Here is a 12,421-nt window from a genome sequence, read left to right on the forward strand (position 1 = left end):
GTCAGCGTCATTATCCTGTACCCCGAGTGTCAGCGTATCATTATCCTGTACCCCAAGTGTCAGTGTCATTATCCTGTACCCCGAGTGTCAGTGTATCATTATCCTGTACCCCAAGTTTCAGTGTATCATTATCCTGTCCCCCAAGTGTCAGCGTGTCATTATCCTGTACCCCGAGTGTCAGCGTGTCATTATCCTGTACCCCGAGTGTCAGTGTCATTATCCTGTACCCCGAGTGTCAGTGTATCATTATCCTGTACCCCAAGTGTCAGTGTATCATTATCCTGTACCCCAAGTGTCAGTGTATCATTATCCTGTACCCCGAGTGTCAGCGTATCATTATCCTGTACCCCGAGTGTCAGTGTGTCGTTATCCTGTACCCCAAGTGTCAGCGTATCATTATCCTGTACCCCGAGTGTCAGCGTATCGTTATCCTGTACCCCGAGTGTCAGTGTGTTGTTATCCTGTACCCCAAGTGTGAGCGTATCATTATCCTGTACCCCAAGTGTCAGCGTATCATTATCCTGTACCCCGAGTGTCAGCGTATCATTATCCTGTACCCCGAGTGTCAGCGTATCATTATCCTGTACCCCAAGTGTCAGTGTATCATTATCCTGTACCCCAAGTGTCAGCGTCATTATCCTGTAACCCGAGTGTCAGTGTATCATTATCCTGTACCCCAAGTGTCAGTGTCATTATCCTGTACCCCAAGTGTCAGTGTATCATTATCCTGTACCCCAAGTGTCAGCGTGTCGTTATCCCGTACCCCAAGTGTCAGCGTGTCGTTATCCCGTACCCCAAGTGTCAGCGTGTCATTATCCTGTACCCCGAGTGTCAGCGTGTCATTATCCTGTCCCCCGAGTGTCAGCGTGTCATTATCCTGTACCCCGAGTGTCAGCGTGTCATTATCCTGTACCCCGAGTGTCAGCGTATCATTATCCTGTACCCCGAGTGTCAGCGTATCGTTATCCTGTACCCCGAGTGTCAGCGTGTCGTTATCCTGTACCCCGAGTGTCAGCGTATCGTTATCCTGTACCCCGAGTGTCAGCGTATCGTTATCCTGTACCCCAAGTGTCAGCGCGTCATTATCCTGTACCCCAAGTGTCAGTGTATCATTATCCTGTACCCCAAGTGTCAGCGTATCATTATCCTGTACCCCAAGTGTCAATGTATCATTATCCTGTACCCCGAGTGTCAGCGTATCATTATCCTGTACCCCGAGTGTCAGCGTATCATTATCCTGTACCCCAAGTGTCAGTGTCATTATCCTGTACCCCAAGTGTCACGTATCATTATCCTGTACCCCAAGTGTCAGCGTCATTATCCTGTACCCCAAGTGTCAGCGTATCATTATCCTGTACCCCAAGTGTCAGCGTATCATTATCCTGTACCCCAAGTGTCAGCGTATCATTATCCTGTATCCCAAGTGTCAGCGTCATTATCCTGTACCCCAAGTGTCAGCGCGTCATTATCCTGTATCCCAAGTGCCAGTGTCATTATCCTGTACCCCAAGTGCCAGTGTCATTCTCCTGTACCCCAAGTGTCAGTGTCATTATCCTGTACCCCAAGTGTCAGTGTCATTTTCCTGTACCCCAAGTGTCAGTGTCATTTTCCTGTACCCCAAGTGTCAGTGTCATTATCCTGTACCCCAAGTGTCAGTGTCATTATCCTGTACCCCAAGTGTCAGCGTATCATTATCCTGTACCCCGAGTGTCGGCGTATCATTATCCTGTACCCCAAGTGTCGGTGTATCATTATCCTGTACCCCAAGTGTCAGCGTCATTTTCCTGTACCCCAAGTGTCAGCGTATCATTATCCTGTACCCCAAGTGTCAGCGTCATTATCCTGTACCCCAAGTGTCAGCGTATCATTATCCTGTACCCCAAGTGTCAGCGTATCATTATCCTGTATCCCAAGTGTCAGCGTCATTATCCTGTACCCCAAGTGTCAGCGCGTCATTATCCTGTATCCCAAGTGCCAGTGTCATTATCCTGTACCCCAAGTGCCAGTGTCATTCTCCTGTACCCCAAGTGTCAGTGTCATTATCCTGTACCCCAAGTGTCAGTGTCATTTTCCTGTACCCCAAGTGTCAGTGTCATTTTCCTGTACCCCAAGTGTCAGTGTCATTATCCTGTACCCCAAGTGTCAGTGTCATTATCCTGTACCCCAAGTGTCAGCGTATCATTATCCTGTACCCCGAGTGTCGGCGTATCATTATCCTGTACCCCAAGTGTCGGTGTATCATTATCCTGTACCCCAAGTGTCAGCGTCATTTTCCTGTACCCCAAGTGTCAGCGTATCATTATCCTGTACCCCAAGTGTCAGCGTCATTATCCTGTACCCCAAGTGTCAGCGTATCATTATCCTGTACCCCAAGTGTCAGCGTATCATTATCCTGTACCCCAAGTGTCAGCGTGTCATTATCCTGTACCCCAAGTGTCAGTATCCTGTACCCCAAGTGTCAGCGTCATTATCCTGTACCCCGAGTGTCAGCGTATCATTATCCTGTACCCCAAGTGTCAGCGTGTCATTATCCTGTACCCCAAGTGTCATTATCCTATACCCCAAGTGTCAGTGTCATTATCCTGTACCCCAAGTGTCAGTGTATCATTATCCTGTACCCCAAGTTTCAGTGTATCATTATCCTGTCCCCCAAGTGTCAGCGTGTCATTATCCTGTACCCCGAGTGTCAGCATCATTATCCTGTACCCCAAGTGTCAGTGTATCATTATCCTGTACCCCAAGTTTCAGTGTATCATTATCCTGTCCCCCAAGTGTCAGCGTGTCATTATCCTGTACCCCGAGTGTCAGCGTGTCATTATCCTGTACCCCGAGTGTCAGCGTATCATTATCCTGTACCCCAAGTGTCAGTGTCATTATCCTGTAACCCGAGTGTCAGCGTATCATTATCCTGTACCCCAAGTGTCAGTATCATTATCCCGTACCCCAAGTGTCAGTGTGTCGTTATCCTGTACCCCAAGTGTCAGCGTGTCGTTATCCTGTACCCCAAGTGTCAGCGTGTCATTATCCTGTACCCCGAGTGTCAGCGTGTCATTATCCTGTCCCCCGAGTGTCAGCGTGTCATTATCCTGTACCCCGAGTGTCAGCGTGTCATTATCCTGTACCCCGAGTGTCAGTGTATCATTATCCTGTACCCCGAGTGTCAGTGTGTCGTTATCCTGTACCCCAAGTGTCAGTGTATCATTATCCTGTACCCCGAGTGTCAGCGTATCATTATCCTGTACCCCGAGTGTCAGTGTGTCGTTATCCTGTACCCCAAGTGTCAGTGTATCATTATCCTGTACCCCAAGTGTCAGCGTATCATTATCCTGTACCCCAAGTGTCAATGTATCATTATCCTGTACCCCAAGTGTCAGCGTATCATTATCCTGTACCCCGAGTGTCAGCGTATCATTATCCTGTACCCCGAGTGTCAGCGTATCATTATCCTGTACCCCGAGTGTCAGCGTATCATTATCCTGTACCCCGAGTGTCAGCGTATCATTATCCTGTACCCCGAGTGTCAGTGTCATTATCCTGTACCCCGAGTGTCAGCGTATCATTATCCTGTACCCCGAGTGTCAGTGTCATTATCCTGTAACCCGAGTGTCAGCGTATCATTGTCCTGTACCCCAAGTGTCAGTGTGTCGTTATCCTGTACCCCAAGTGTCAGCGTGTCATTATCCTGTACCCCGAGTGTCAGCGTGTCATTATCCTGTCCCCCGAGTGTCAGCGTATCATTATCCTGTACCCCAAGTGTCAGCGTCATTATCCCATACCCCAAGTGTCAGTGTATCATTATCCTGTACCCCAAGTGTCAGCGTATCATTATCCTGTACCCCAAGTGTCAGTGTATCATTATCCTGTACCCCAAGTGTCAGCGTCATTATCCCGTACCCCAAGTGTCAGCGTCATTATCCTGTACCCCAAGTGTCAGCGTATCATTATCCTGTACCCCAAGTGTCAGTGTATCATTATCCTTTCCCCCAAGTGTCAGCGTATCATTATCCTGCACCCCGAGTGTCAGCGTGTCATTATCCTGTACCCCAAGTGTCAGTGTGTCATTATCCTGTACCCCAAGTGTCAGCGTATCATTATCCTGTAACCCAAGTGTCAGTGTATCATTATCCTGTACCCCAAGTGTCAGTGTGTCATTATCCTGTACCCCAAGTGTCAGCGTATCATTATCCTGTACCCCAAGTGTCAGCGTATCATTATCCTGTACCCCGAGTGTCAGCGTGTCGTTATCCTGTACCCCAAGTGTCAGTGTCATTATCCTGTACCCCAAGTGTCAGTGTATCATTATCCTGTACCCCAAGTGTCAGCGTATCATTATCCTGTACCCCAAGTGTCAGTGTCATTATCCTGTACCCCAAGTGTCAGTGTATCATTATCCTGTACCCCAAGTGTCAGTGTATCATTATCCTGTACCCCAAGTGTCAGCGGGTCCTTATCCTGTACCCCAAGTGTCAGCGTGTCATTATCCTGTACCCCGAGTGTCAGCGTGTCGTTATCCTGTACCCTGAGTGTCAGCTTATCATTATCCTGTACCCCAAGTGTCAGTGTGTCATTATCCTGTACCCCAAGTGTCAGTATCATTATCCTGTACCCCGAGTGTCAGCGTATCATTATCCTGTACCCCAAGTGTCAGTGTATCATTATCCTGTACCCCAAGTGTCAGTGTCATTATCCTGTACCCCGAGTGTCAGCGTATCATTATCCTGTACCCCAAGTGTCAGCGTGTCGTTATCCTGTACCCCAAGTGTCAGTGTATCATTATCCTGTACCCCAAGTGTCAGTGTATCATTATCCTGTACCCCAAGTGTCAGCGTATCATTATCCTGTACCCCAAGTGTCAGTGTATCATTATCCTGTACCCCAAGTGTCAGTGTATCATTATCCTGTACCCCAAGTGTCAGTGTCATTATCCTGTACCCCGAGTGTCAGCGTATCATTATCCTGTACCCCAAGTGTCAGCGTGTCGTTATCCTGTACCCCAAGTGTCATTATCCTGTCCCCCGAGTGTCAGCGTGTCGTTATCCTGTACCCCAAGTGTTCCCAGTTGTTTATAATCTGGGGTGTTCTCATATTATGGGGTACACTGCAGTGATATATGTTGGTATATAGATGTCGCTCCCTCCTCTCTGCACGCAGGTAATGACATCAGACAGGTAGGACCAGCAGGGGGCGCTCTTGTGGCAGTGATTCCAGTAGCTCGTCACTCCCATCACTAATTATACAGCAGGACTTTCCATTATTCTCTTCTCCAGCTCCTGACTGGCACTTTGGGGGCAGTTTTGTGGGTGCATTGTGACCCCGCTGTTATTAGGTCACCCGCCTGTTTCCTGCCTGAAGGAGAGATCCCTGATATAATGACCAGTCGGTGGTAAGCGGTGACTCCGCCCATACATTATATGATATATTTGTTCTCGTTCCTGCCTGGTAACCGCGTGTAATTCTCATTCACCGCAGATCCGGCCGAGTCCCCGAGATTTACCCGGCGGCTGCAGAGGGCGACACGTAGCGGCTGGAAGAGGTCAGTTTATAGAGCACTTCCCCTTTAAATAATCAAAAATGATCCCCCGATTATTAGCAGCCCTTTGGTTCATCCTCTTCCGACCTGTTGTTTAAATATCCGTTCCTGGGAAAGCTGGATGACAACAACATGGCCACCATTACCGCTCCCGCACGTGTTGACATCCAGCTTTTCAGACTCCTGCTCGTTTTGCCATTACAAGGCCAGCAAAGCTGAGTGAGTGCCCCTTTAAGGAGCTGTCACTCAGCTTTCCCAGAATGAAGATCTAGCTAATAGTTGCCATTCAGGAATCTGGGAAAGCTGGGATGTTCTGATTCTGGGAGGATGGGAGACTAAATAGCAGCTCAGCAAACAGGAAAATACTTCCTTATGGCAGAATTAGCCGTTCAGGAGCACGGGAAAGCTGGGTGGAACAATGTCTGTTGATCTCCGCTTTCCATCTTGAAGCTTCTGACTTATCAGAGGGATTTAGTGTCCAAACAAAACAGCGACTGTCGCCTGCGAGGCCTGTATGAAAATAATGTATGTAAATATGAGAGGAGAAGGATCCGGATGTGAGCGGCGCAGTCACCCACCGTACACAACCCCGAGCCAAGAGAGGCGGCAAACTAGCAACTCACTCATACAATGTTATCATCATGTCACCGCTCATCTCTAGTGAATGGACAGGCTGTATTCTCCGTGATGTCACCGCTGCTCTCTAGTGCATGGATAGGCTGTATTCTCAGTGATGTCACCGCTGCTCTCTAGTGAATGGATAGGCTGCATTCTCAGTGATGTCACCGCTGCTCTCTAGTGAATGGATAGGCTGTATTCTCAGTGATGTCACCGCTCATCTCTAGTGAGTGGATAGGCTGCATTCTCAGTGATGTCACCGCTGCTCTCTAGTGAATGGATAGGCTGCATTCTCAGTGATGTCACTGCTGCTCTCTAGTGAATGGACAGGCTGTATTCTCAGTGATGTCACCGCTGCTCTCTAGTGAATGGATAGGCTGCATTCTCAGTGATGTCACCGCTGCTCTCTAGTGAGTGGATAGGCTGTGTTCTCAGTGATGTCACCGCTGCTCTCTAGTGAGTGGATCGGCTGCATTCTCAGTGATGTCACCGCTGCTCTCTAGTGAATGGATAGGCTGCATTCTCAGTGATGTCACCGCTGCTCTCTAGTGAATGGATAGGCTGTATTCTCAGTGATGTCACCGCTGCTCTCTAGTGAGTGGATAGGCTGCATTCTCAGTGATGTCACCGCTGCTCTCTAGTGAATGGATAGGCTGTATTCTCAGTGATGTCACCGCTGCTCTCTAGTGAATGGACAGGCTGTATTCTCAGTGATGTCACCGCTCATCTCTAGTGAATGGATAGGCTGTATTCTCAGTGATGTCACCGCTGCTCTCTAGTGAGTGGATAGGCTGCATTCTCAGGGATGTCACCGCTGCTCTCTAGTGATTGGATCGGCTGCATTCTCAGTGATGTCACCGCTGTTCTCTAGTGAATGGATAGGCTGTATTCTCAGTGATGTCACCGCTGCTCTCTAGTGAATGGATAGGCTGCATTCTCAGTGATGTCACCGCTGCTCTCTAGTGAGTGGATAGGCTGCATTCTCAGTGATGTCACCGCTGCTCTCTAGTGAATGGATAGGCTGCATTCTCAGTGATGTCACCGCTGCTCTCTAGTGAGTGGATCGGGGCTGCATTCTCAGTGATGTCACCGCTGCTCTCTAGTGAGTGGATAGGCTGCACTCTGAGTGATGTCACCGCTGCTCTCTAGTGAGTGGATAGGCTGCATTCTCAGTGATGTCACCGCTGCTCTCTAGTGAATGGATAGGCTGTATTCTCAGTGATGTCACCGCTGCTCTCTAGTGAGTGGATAGGCTGTATTCTCAGTGATGTCACCGCTGCTCTCTAGTGAATGGATAGGCTGTATTCTCAGTGATGTCACCGCTGCTCTCTAGTGAATGGATAGGCTGCATTCTCAGTGATGTCACTGCTGCTCTCTAGTGAATGGACAGGCTGTATTCTCAGTGATGTCACCGCTGCTCTCTAGTGAATGGATAGGCTGCATTCTCAGTGATGTCACCGCTGCTCTCTAGTGAGTGGATAGGCTGTGTTCTCAGTGATGTCACCGCTGCTCTCTAGTGAGTGGATCGGCTGCATTCTCAGTGATGTCACCGCTGCTCTCTAGTGAATGGATAGGCTGCATTCTCAGTGATGTCACCGCTGCTCTCTAGTGAATGGATAGGCTGTATTCTCAGTGATGTCACCGCTGCTCTCTAGTGAGTGGATAGGCTGCATTCTCAGTGATGTCACCGCTGCTCTCTAGTGAATGGATAGGCTGTATGATCAGTGATGTCACCGCTGCTCTCTAGTGAATGGACAGGCTGTATTCTCAGTGATGTCACCGCTCATCTCTAGTGAATGGATAGGCTGTATTCTCAGTGATGTCACCGCTGCTCTCTAGTGAGTGGATAGGCTGCATTCTCAGGGATGTCACCACTGCTCTCTAGTGATTGGATCGGCTGCATTCTCAGTGATGTCACCGCTGTTCTCTAGTGAATGGATAGGCTGTATTCTCAGTGATGTCACCGCTGCTCTCTAGTGAGTGGATAGGCTGCATTCTCAGTGATGTCACCGCTGCTCTCTAGTGAATGGATAGGCTGTATTCTCAGTGATGTCACCGCTGCTCTCTAGTGAGTGGATAGGCTGCATTCTCAGTGATGTCACCGCTGCTCTCTAGTGAATGGATAGGCTGTATTCTCAGTGATGTCACCGCTGCTCTCTAGTGAGTGGATAGGCTGCACTCTCAGTGATGTCACCGCTGCTCTCTAGTGAATGGATAGGCTGCATTCTCAGTGATGTCACCGCTGCTCTCTAGTGAGTGGATAGGCTGCACTCTCAGTGATGTCACCGCTGCTCTCTAGTGAGTGGATAGGCTGCATTCTCAGTGATGTCACCGCTGCTCTCTAGTGAGTGGATAGGCTGCATTCTCAGTCAGGTCACTGCTGCTCTCTAGTGAGTGGATAGGCTGCATTCTCAGTGATGTCACCGCTGCTCTCTAGTGAATGGATAGGCTGCATTCTCGGTGATGTCACCGCTGCTCTCTAGTGAGTGGATCGGCTGCATTCTCAGTGATGTCACCGCTGCTCTCTAGTGAGTGGATAGGCTGCACTCTCAGTGATGTCACTGCTGCTCTCTAGTGACTGGATAGGCTGCATTCTCAGTGACGTCACCGCTGCTCTCTAGTGAGTGGATAGGCTGCACTCTCAGTGATGTCACCGCTGCTCTCTAGTGAGTGGATAGGCTGCATTCTCAGTGATGTCACCGCTGCTCTCTAGTGAATGGATAGGCTGCATTCTCGGTGATGTCACCGCTGCTCTCTAGTGAGTGGATCGGCTGCATTCTCAGTGATGTCACCGCTGCTCTCTAGTGAGTGGATAGGCTGCACTCTCAGTGATGTCACTGCTGCTCTCTAGTGACTGGATAGGCTGCATTCTCAGTGACGTCACCGCTGCTCTCTAGTGAGTGGATAGGCTGCATTCTCAGTGATGTCACCGCTGCTCTCTAGTGAATGGATAGGCTGTGTTCTCAGTGATGTCACCGCTGCTCTCTAGTGAGTGGATCGGCTGCATTCTCAGTGATGTCACCGCTGCTCTCTAGTGAGTGGATAGGCTGCATTCTCAGTGATGTCACCGCTGCTCTCTAGTGAATGGATAGGCTGCATTCTCAGTGATGTCACCGCTGCTCTCTAGTGAGTGGATCGGCTGCATTCTCAGTGATGTCACCGCTGCTCTCTAGTGAGTGGATAGGCTGCACTCTCAGTGATGTCACTGCTGCTCTCTAGTGAATGGATAGGCTGTATTCTCAGTGATGTCACCGCTGCTCTCTAGTGAGTGGATAGGCTGCATTCTCAGTGATGTCACCGCTGCTCTCTAGTGAATGGATAGGCTGTATTCTCAGTGATGTCACCGCTGCTCTCTAGTGAGTGGATAGGCTGCACTCTCAGTGATGTCACCGCTGCTCTCTAGTGAATGGATAGGCTGCATTCTCAGTGATGTCACCGCTGCTCTCTAGTGAGTGGATAGGCTGCACTCTCAGTGATGTCACCGCTGCTCTCTAGTGAATGGATAGGCTGCATTCTCGGTGATGTCACCACTGCTCTCTAGTGAGTGGATCGGCTGCATTCTCAGTGATGTCACCGCTGCTCTCTAGTGAGTGGATAGGCTGCACTCTCAGTGATGTCACTGCTGCTCTCTAGTGACTGGATAGGCTGCATTCTCAGTGACGTCACCGCTGCTCTCTAGTGAGTGGATAGGCTGCATTCTCAGTGATGTCACCGCTGCTCTCTAGTGAATGGATAGGCTGTGTTCTCAGTGATGTCACCGCTGCTCTCTAGTGAGTGGATCGGCTGCATTCTCAGTGATGTCACCGCTGCTCTCTAGTGAGTGGATAGGCTGCATTCTCAGTGATGTCACCGCTGCTCTCTAGTGAATGGATAGGCTGCATTCTCAGTGATGTCACCGCTGCTCTCTAGTGAGTGGATCGGCTGCATTCTCAGTGATGTCACCGCTGCTCTCTAGTGAGTGGATAGGCTGCACTCTCAGTGATGTCACTGCTGCTCTCTAGTGAATGGATAGGCTGTATTCTCAGTGATGTCACCGCTGCTCTCTAGTGAGTGGATAGGCTGCATTCTCAGTGATGTCACCGCTGCTCTCTAGTGAATGGATAGGCTGTATTCTCAGTGATGTCACCGCTGCTCTCTAGTGAGTGGATAGGCTGCATTCTCAGTGATGTCACCGCTGCTCTCTAGTGAGTGGATAGGCTGCACTCTCAGTGATGTCACTGCTGCTCTCTAGTGATTGGATAGGCTGCATTCTATGTGATGTCACCGCTGCTCTCTAGTGAATGGATAGGCTGCGTTCTCAGTGATGTCACCGCTGCTCTCTAGTGAATGGATAGGCTGCATTCTCAGTGATGTCACCGCTGCTCTCTAGTGAGTGGATAGGCTGCATTCTCAGTGATGTCACCGCTGCTCTCTAGTGAGTGGATAGGCTGCATTCTCAGTGACGTCACCGCTGCTCTCGAGTGAGTGGATAGGCTGCATTCTCAGTGATGTCACCGCTGCTCTCTAGTGAATGGATAGGCTGTGTTCTCAGTGATGGCACCGCTGCTCTCTAGTGAGTGGATCGGCTGCATTCTCAGTGATGTCACCGCTGCTCTCTAGTGAGTGGATAGGCTGCATTCTCAGTGATGTCACTGCTGCTCTCTAGTGATTGGATAGGCTGAATTCTATGTGATGTCACCGCTGCTCTCTAGTGAATGGATAGGCTGCGTTCTCAGTGATGTCACCGCTGCTCTCTAGTGAATGGATAGGCTGCATTCTCAGTGATGTCACCGCTGCTCTCTAGTGAGTGGATAGGCTGCATTCTCAGTGATGTCACCGCTGCTCTCTAGTGAGTGGATAGGCTGTATTCTCAGTGATGTCACCGCTGCTCTCTAGTGAGTGGATAGGCTGCATTCTCAGTGACGTCACCGCTGCTCTCTAGTGAATGGATAGGCTGCATTCTCAGTGCTGTCACCGCTGCTCTCTAGTGAATGGATAGGTTGTAGTCTCAGTGATGTCACCGCTGCTCTCTAGTGAATGGATAGGCTGCATTCTCAGTGATGTCACCGCTGCTCTCTAGTGAGTGGATAGGCTGCATTCTCAGTGATGTCACCGCTGCTCTCTAGTGAGTGGATAGGCTGTATTCTCAGTGATGTCACCGCTGCTCTCTAGTGAGTGGATAGGCTGCATTCTCAGTAATGTCACTGCTGCTCTCTAGTGAATGGATAAGCTGCATTCTCAGTGATGACACCGCTGCTCTCTAGTGAGTGGATAGGCTGCATTCTCAGTGACGTCACCGCTGCTCTCTAGTGAGTGGATCGGCTGTATTCTCCGTGATGTCACCGCTGCTCTCTAGTGAGTGGATAGGCTGCGTTCTCAGTGATGTCACTGCTGCTCTCTAGTGAATGGATAAGCTGCGTTCTCAGTGATGTCACTGCTATTCTCTAGTGAGTGGATAGGCTGCATTCTCAGTGATGTCACCGCTGCTCTCTAGTGAGTGGATCGGCTGTATTCTCCGTGATGTCACCGCTGCTCTCTAGTGAGTGGATAGGCTGTATTCTCAGGGATGTCACCGCTGCTCTCTAGTGAGTGGATAGGCTGTATTCTCAGTGATGTCACCGCTGCTCTCTAGTGAGTGGATAGGCTGCATTCTCAGTGATGTCACCGCTGCTCTCTAGTGAATGGATAGGCTGCATTCTCAGTGATGTCACCCACTGCTCTCTAGTGAGTGGATAGGCTGCATTCTCAGTGATGTCACTGCTGCTCTCTAGTGAATGGATAAGCTGCGTACTCAGTGATGTCACCGCTGCTCTCTAGTGAGTGGATAGGCTGCATTCTCAGTGACGTCACCGCTGCTCTCTAGTGAGTGGATCGGCTGTATTCTCCGTGATGTCACCGCTGCTCTCTAGTGAGTGGATCGGCTGTATTCTCAGTGATGTCACCGCTGCTCTCTAGTGAATGGATAGGCTGCGTTCTCAGTGATGTCACCGCTGCTCTCTAGTGACTGGATAGGCTGCATTCTCAGTGATGTCACCGCTGCTCTCTAGTGACTGGATAGGCTGTATTCTCCGTGATGTCACCGCTGCTCTCTAGTGAGTGGATCGGCTGTATTCTCCGTGATGTCACCGCTGCTCTCTAGTGAGTGGATCGGCTGCATTCTCAGTGATGTCACCGCTGCTCTCTAGTGAATGGATAGGCTGCATTCTCAGTGATGTCTCCGCTGCTCTCTAGTGCATGGATAGGCTGTATTCTCAGTGATGTCACCGCTGCTCTCTAGTGAGTGGATCGGCTGTG

General features: G+C 49.9%; 1 protein-coding gene across 1 annotated transcript in view; it reads left to right on the forward strand.

The window, feature by feature from the left end:
* Positions 1-5,278: 5,278 nt before the first annotated feature.
* B4GALT3 (beta-1,4-galactosyltransferase 3) overlaps positions 5,279-12,421 on the forward strand; it is a 42,196-nt gene continuing 35,053 nt past the window's right edge. Inside the window, exons 1-2 of the mRNA XM_075844735.1 lie at positions 5,279-5,383; positions 5,470-5,533. The gene's annotated coding sequence lies outside the window, so the exon portion shown is untranslated. The remainder of the gene's footprint in view (positions 5,384-5,469; positions 5,534-12,421) is intronic.

This window comes from Rhinoderma darwinii, chromosome 12 (genome assembly GCF_050947455.1).
Source record: "Rhinoderma darwinii isolate aRhiDar2 chromosome 12, aRhiDar2.hap1, whole genome shotgun sequence".
NCBI classification, from domain to species: Eukaryota; Metazoa; Chordata; class Amphibia; order Anura; family Rhinodermatidae; genus Rhinoderma; species Rhinoderma darwinii.